General features: G+C 48.2%; 1 protein-coding gene across 6 annotated transcripts in view; it reads left to right on the top strand.

The window, feature by feature from the left end:
• The first annotated feature begins 1,638 nt into the window (after positions 1-1,638).
• FRYL (FRY like transcription coactivator) overlaps positions 1,639-7,393 on the top strand; it is a 161,849-nt gene continuing 156,094 nt past the window's right edge. For all 6 annotated transcript variants that reach the window (XM_040065713.2, XM_040065715.2, XM_058420797.1 and 3 more), the window contains exon 1: positions 1,639-1,769. The gene's annotated coding sequence lies outside the window, so the exon portion shown is untranslated. The remainder of the gene's footprint in view (positions 1,770-7,393) is intronic.

The following is a 7,393-nucleotide window of genomic DNA, read 5'->3' as shown; positions in this document are numbered from 1 at the left end:
ATAACTTTATTTTTTTCCTCTCCTGCTTTCTTTTCCTACTGGTTTATGCAAGGTGATGTAGTTGTTGTACATCATCTGTCTTAAGGGTCCTTGCAGCACATGGATGTAAGTAGTCGAGCATGAAGGGACTTTTACTCCAAATAAACTATAATCACACAAAGTCTGGTATAGAACTTTGAAATTCTTCTAATATAAATTGTTTCAGCTGTTGCACTGGTGCATTTGGTCTTTGTACTTTTCACTCAGTTCTGTTTTTTGTTGGAAATGCTTATTATAAGACATTACTTGCATGACAGGCTTATGTTTACCAGTGGGAAAATGCTGACTTCAGGATTCTTTCTAATACTGTTTTGCAAATCTTGTGTTATTTTATCACACTTTACATGCATTTGTTTTTTGTTCTTTCCTCCTCCTGCCGTGTGGTGGTTTTTTTTTTTTTTTTTTTCCTTTTAAAACCTGGAAGGTTTGAGGCACTTTAACAGAAAATATAGTTACTTTCTAACCAGTTCAACTGTTAATGTTGGTACTGTTTCTATTAAGATTGGTTCCAGATATTTGCATTGTTTAGAAATACATTGTTACTTTCCACCACCAGACCTGTTGTATTCATGAAATCCTGGCCAGTCCCAGTAGCAGCTCACTTTTCTGAGGATGATGTTGTGAATTATCTTATTCCCCCACCTCGCTGCCAGTGCATTGCGATAAACCTCGGCGCCTGTGGGAACTACATGAAATCAAAGCTAATATCCAATGGCCAGAGCAGTCCAAGCGCTTTTTATGCCATGCAGGGGTGGCGGCAGCTTGTCCTGCCCTGCCCTGCCCCGCAGGCTTCCTGGGAGCCGGCTGCTTGCGCGGGGGAAGCGCGGCGGTTCGCGTAGGTAGAACAACGCGAGTAATTCCTGGCAAAAAGGCGGTATCTCAGCATTCGCGCAGCTGGCCGAGACACAAATATTTGCCCTTAATCCTCGGGGGAAGGGCGGATTTTCCGACCGCTTCCTACGGGCGAAAGGAGCGCCCTGACACGGCGCGGCGGGATCTCTGCGGGGCCTCATCGCCTCAGTAGCCAGGACACTTCCTTGATGCTTCCCAGCCACGCTGCCGCGTGCCCATAAAGCCGTTAGATTCCCGGCCACCTTGATGATACCGGCCTTCTTAACCGCAGCGATCGGTCCTGCTCTCCCCGGGGGCGCGGAGGCTTCCTGGGGCCGCCCTCCCCGCCGGGCTGGCCGGGTGCGGGGCTGCGCGGAGCCGCCGGGGCCGGAGCGCTGCCCGAACGGTAGCCGGGCGACTCGGGGAGAGCGGCGCCCGGAGCGCTCCAGGGGCGGGACCGGCCGCCGCCCCGGCCTATCACAGCCACGGGAAACGGGAGCGCACCGCCAATCGGGAGCTCGGCTCGCCCTTCGCTGCCTCGCGATTGGCCGAGGTGTGGAGGGGCGGTGCCTCGGGGGCGGGCCGAAAGCTCGGGAGCCAACGGAGAGGGAGCGTGGGGGCGGGGCCGTGTGAGTGCTGCGCGCCTGCCCCAGTGAGCGCCGGGGCGGGGCGGGGCGGCGCGTGCCAATGGGGCGGCGGGGCGGGGCGGGAGCGCCGCGCCGGGACGTCGAGGTGCCGGAGAGGAGAGGCGGCGTCGGGATAAAGCTGGCGGGGGATGCCGGTGGCGCGCGTCGCTCACCGGCTTCCACCAGGGTCGCTCTGAAGTGCGAGGGGGATCGCAGCCGCGCCGAGGAAGGCGGCGGCGCTCGGGGCTGCGGCAGCTTCCACCGGCGGGAGAGGTGAGGCGGCGGCGGAGCCGGGATCCGGTCGCGGCTGATCGGGGGGAGCGGAGGGCGCCTTGTCCCGACGGGAACGGAGCCCGCGGGTTGTCCTGTGCGGCCCCCGGCGCTGGCCCGGCTCCGGCCCTCGCCGCTTTGTTTACGGAGGGGAGGGAGGGCAGCGTGTGGCCGGGCGGCCCTGCCCGCCGTCGCCGCGGGGGCATGGGCAGGGCGGAGACGGAGCAGGGGTCGGCGGTGCTGCGTGCGCTCGGCGCGGCTCGGCCGCCCCCCGCCTGGGCTCCGGACCTCCTGCCCGGGGAGCCGCAGTCTCCCCCGATCCTCTCCGCGGCCCGCGGGCCGTCTCCTTCCGCTCCTTCCTACCCGGCCGCGGCCCCGCCCGTACATGTCCAGCCTTCTCAGCCGGCTGCCCCCGGAGCCCCCAGGGTGGGAGCGCAGCTCGCACGGCCCCGCGGGCCGCGCGTAAAGCGGCGGCCGCCGCCGGGCTCGTCCCGCCCCACGCCCGCACTCGTCCGGCCGGCTCCGGCCGCCCCCCGGGACAGCGGGGCCGCGCAGCCGCCGGGCAGCTACCGCCGCAGGGGATGGCGGGGCTGGGAGCGGGCCAGGCCGGCCGGGAATGGCGGGACGGAGCGGAGAGGGTGGCACGGAGCCGGGCTTTGTTCCCGGCCCCGCCCCGCCTGGGGGTGTCCGGGGGCTCCGGCGGAGAAACGCGCGTCCCGGCTCCTGGTGGGGAGGGCGGTGCGGGCGAGCAGCGACGCCCCCGGCCGCCCGTGCCGCCCTCCGCGCAGCTGGCCCGCTCCCCCGCCTTCGGGTGAAACTTGGGAGACTTGGGCGGCAGGCTAGGAGACGTGTGTGCGCCCTTCGCTTAGTGTGCAGCGCCTCGCTGATGGAGTCGCTCTGAGGTGCTTTTAGGACCAAGTTTGGCTTCCGCAGTTTTTGCAGCCTCAGACAGGCGTGCTTGTGTGGCTGTAAGTATTGTAGGGGCGTAATTAGTTTTCCTCTCTTCACTTCCATGTGTATGTTTCAATTTTTTTGGTAATGTGATTATTTTTGTTTCTCAGTTGGCAGTTCAGTTTGTGTCTTGACCAGAAATCACTGTCTGACAATCAGGGTAGCTCTAGCTAAGACATCCTAAGGAACCAGATGGAAAACATAAAAAACCCTGAAAACCCAACAAATCTCAAGTATTTTGGTGGTCGCTCATACTGAGGGAGTTACAAAAGCAATTTGCTAATACAATCTTGAAGAATAGTAGGGCAATCTAGATATGAGGCAGCAAGAGTGTAACCTGGACTTCCTTCAGAATTACAAATCTCAAATGGACGTTAGGGAAGAAACATACTAAACCAGAAAATGAGTTCTTTACTCCTTTGTGTACTGCCTATCTCCCTGCCACTGACTTAATGGAGTATATAAAGTCCTTTGAGAAAGAAGATGATTTGCTGATTGAAGGTTGAACAAAGAGTGAAATTAACTATAGTTTCTTAAGAAGTATTTCCTCACCCTGTCATTTCCTCAGTGGGCTGTTTCAGTCGCTTTGCTTCTGTGTTACTGCATGCTGCGGATATGTGCCGAATACTTCAGAATCTTTGTGGAAGATTGTTGACCAAGTGCTGTAAAACCACAGTGATTCTTATCTGGTGGCACTATCTCAGGAAGGAAACAAGCCTCTCTGTAAAAATTGTATTGCAGGTTTAGTAGTCATGTATTTAAAGATGAGAACAACATTTTCAGTGTCAAAGGCTTCCTTTATCTGTGGTTTGTAGATGTCCTTAGTGGTACTTGATGGTGGTTGTTACCAGTAGACAACAACTTCCCGGGACAAATTGCTACTGTGAATGACTCCTTATTTATATTCCAAAATTGATTTGGTTAACTTCTGTGCTGACTTCTCTGGAAATGGTTTCCTTGGAGCAGAGTGGTGGTGTGTTGCTTTGGGATGTTGTAGAACATTGTGGCTGAGCTTCATTTCAAAAGACAAGTTGTTTGATTCTTCTGTGAGGTTAGTTAAGGTAAAGTTGGAAAATTCAACTAATCCTGTTTCTGTTTGACTGGCCTAAGTGGATCAAAGCATGGTGATAGCTGGTTTTCGTGTTATAGCATACTGCTTTTAAGAAAGGAAGTTGTAGGTTGTAGAGGCTAAGGCAAAAAGTAGAACTGTTCATTTTTCATGTTACTTTATCAACACTTTGCAGAGTCATCCTGCTAGGCTTCAACAGCTCAAGAGTGGTCCTCATATGTTTATTTCACTGTGAATGCTTGTCTTTCTAATTTGAGGTGATAAAATTAATCGGTATGCTGAAAGTTTTTTGCTAATGCAGTTGAGATCATGCTGTCTGTATTTACTTTTTCTAAGAACTTAAGAAGATTATAATTCCCTTCAGTGGCTGTGCATCAAGGAAAACAGCTTGGAAAACAGTGTGTTCTGCATCAGGCAGGAGTTGCCTATTTTATATCTAGCTTTGTATTTCAGGGGATTTTGTCTTCATCATCTTGCTGGGTGAAGACTACTTCATTATTGTCTAAAGGACCAAAGGACAAGTTTAATTTTTTTGTCGCTTCAGTGGACTTTTCGCTTCAGTGGACTCGCATAATACAGAACATGGGTGTATAATGTGCTCCTTCTAGCTTAAGAGTGCCATGAGTTTTAGCAGTTTTTGCCTACATTTAAACCTTAGTTTAAAAGAAACTCTCGGTGTTGTGCTGATAATATCAGAGGAAGGAGCTATGTGCACATGTGGGTTATGTGAGTTACTATGAGAAAAATGAGGATAGAATTTCAGGGTTTGTGACCCTGTACCTGTAGTTACTGGCCTGCCTTCCGTAGGAGAAAATGCAATGTAGCTTATCCATCAGTGGGAGGGCAGTGGCCTTGCACATGACCTGGCTGTGGTTTGCTGCTTTGTGCAGCTTCTGTGTGCTTGCGCCCAAACAGCTTCGAGCCTTTACAACTTTTGTATCTGTAATAGTCCTCCCAGGAATCACAGTGGGCTGGAGAGGTGTTGCAATGTTAGGAGGTTTTAGAATTCAGCGTTATTCTTGTCTGGTCTTGCTCTAAATCCTGACAAACTCCAGTAATAGATGTTAGCCAGACTGACTCAGCTAGGGTTGCTTTTGCCTTTCTATATTGACTAAAAGAGCAGTTCTTTCTGGTATTTAGCTTCCTTATCCTCAGTGCTCTGCAGTTAATTGAGTATCTCTGTACTGCCATATAGCTCTGTCTCTTTTAAGACTTACGTTGTCCTTCCTTTCCTTCCTTCCCCTCCCCCAAATCTATTATAATCCTAATTCCCTCTGACATGAACACCTCCCAGGAAGGATGACAGAATACAGTCTCAAACAGCAAGCGTCCAATACCGTCACTGGAAGCTATCAAAAAGGAAAAAAATCCCCTTGAGCTAGTTGAACAACAGTGTTTGCTCTGGACATGGCTTCAGTTTTGAGGGATTTTTGTATTTATCTCTAGTTTTTCCTAGTGTTTTGTGTTTGTGTGCAAAAAGAAGAGGAACAAGTATTAAAGCCAAACCAAAAGTTGAGTTTGAGGTACTCTGAATGTCTAAATATTTGATCTGCTGCAAGGGCCTGGTGCCCTGATGCTGTTGCTGTAAGCTTTGGGGTTTTATTGGTTTGTTCTTTACGTGGGTATTCTTGCTCTTGTCACCAGAAGCGATGTGAATTGTTTTTCTGTGGTTAGTGACAACAATCAAAGCTGAGCTGCATGGAGTTTGTACAGTCCCTGATACAGGAGGACCTTTCTTCCATCATTCCAGCTGCTGCTTTGACAGCTGGTCCATACAGGTGTAAGAGAACTTTACTTTTCAAGAGCTGGGCTGGCCTAGCCTGAAATAGCTACAGACAAGAGTGTCTAGCAGTAGGCTTGGGACTATTGACATGCCACTTGAGTGGTCACTTTGGAATTACTGTGGTGACCTATTTTCTCCTTACTCCCTGTATTCCAGAAGATGGGAGAAGACTCCTGGCTTGGACCTTTTTCTCTCCTCTTAGATTTTTTTTTTTTTTTTTTTAAGTGAAGTTACATGAGGTGGTCATGATAATAAAATAAGCTTTGTGTGTTTTGTCCACTAAATATTGGAAGGCTGCTTCAAAACTAAATAACTAATACTTGGTGAATATTTGCAATTGTATGTTAAAGCAGTTTTGTCAGTGGCAGTTGCCAACATTGTTTTTCGTCTTAGGTAGCAATTTTTTTCTTTTTAATGTTTGTTTCCCCTTATCTTGAGTGTGTTTCTAGAGAATAATAGTATAATTTTGCTAAACCAGATAAACCAGACTGTCTCTTGTTCGGGTGAGATTTCTTGTTCACCTTATCATACTAAAATACCATAATTGCCTTCTTCATATATTAATTAGTCTTTTTAACATGCATTGGCCAGACTTCTATAAAGTATTCTGGGGAAGGTTCCAGTGGAACTTTTTATAAAGGTTTTTTAATACTCTGGTGGGTGTATCTTGCTGGTAAACCTTAGGGATCCTGTTTTCCTTCCATAGTCCTCTCAAGGTTTCTCTTTGTCTTCATAAACTGCGACTTAAAACAAAAACTTCTCAAGTATGTTACATTAAGGGGGAAGAGAAGCTGTAGGTTAAATGCAGCTTTAGTAAGTATCACTTTTGCCAACAGTCCTTAGGCCTACTATAGTTTGGGTCGGAGTGGGCATGGTGTTGCTCATGCTTGTGCACAGAGTATTCAGCGAGCTCAAAGATACTCCAGCAGCCTGCAAGTAAGCAAGAGAGAAGAGCACAAAATAAAAAGGGGTTGCTAAGAAGGTCCTTGTGAGGGTTATGGGTAAGATCTGCCTTGCAATATGCAATCCCATTTGCTTAGCCTTTCACAAGCTTCCTGCTGTTGAACTTTCACTGCTGTTTTTTGTAGTAGTCTCAAAGACAATATTTGTGTAGGTTTTGCTAGTCCTGTGCAGTTAAGTTTGTTTGTTTGGAGTAACTGGATATAATGTTGGATATGTTTATAAAATAAGAGCTGGAGAGAGCATAAAAACTACAAATAGTTAGTTTTGTTGTATTTGATCCAGAAGATAAGGCTCTAGTAATTCAATGTGTGAAACTATTAAAAGAGATTAATTTTTTTAAAAAAGTGAAAGAATATCTATACCATAGGGGTTGGGAATGTTCTGATAAAATGAGACCTCAGGAGTTTGCATTTGAAGTTGATATTGCAAAGAGTGACTTTATTTCTCCACTGGTGTTGTCCAGTTTTGCAAAACAAAGAAGCATCTTCTTTTGTAAATGCCATGTCCTAAAGAGGACTTGGAACTAGCAGTAGACCTGGACAAAGGTTGATTCTCTTTGGAGGCATTAGTATGGAAAATAGCTGAAGTGTTCCTAGTAATTTTTATTGTCTTTCATGAGAATGGTCCTTATCAACACCACTGCTCCTCTTGTGCTAAATAAGAAAGAACTGACAGGGTTGTGCCCATGGCAGCTGGACATTTTGACACTGACAGAATTTTCATGAATTTTAACTGAAGTAATCTAATCTGCCAGTAATGCTGATTATGTTTAAAAAAAAAAAAAAATTTCTGTAAGCAAAAATACTAAGGTTTCTACCTCTGCAGTTACCCAAAAAGCTGAAGAATTAGTGCCCTCTGCAC

Source organism: Hirundo rustica, chromosome 5, assembly GCF_015227805.2.
Source record: "Hirundo rustica isolate bHirRus1 chromosome 5, bHirRus1.pri.v3, whole genome shotgun sequence".
Classification (NCBI taxonomy): Eukaryota; Metazoa; Chordata; class Aves; order Passeriformes; family Hirundinidae; genus Hirundo; species Hirundo rustica.
The sequence above is the reverse complement of the archived record's forward strand: the minus strand, read 5'-3'. Positions and strand labels throughout refer to the sequence as shown.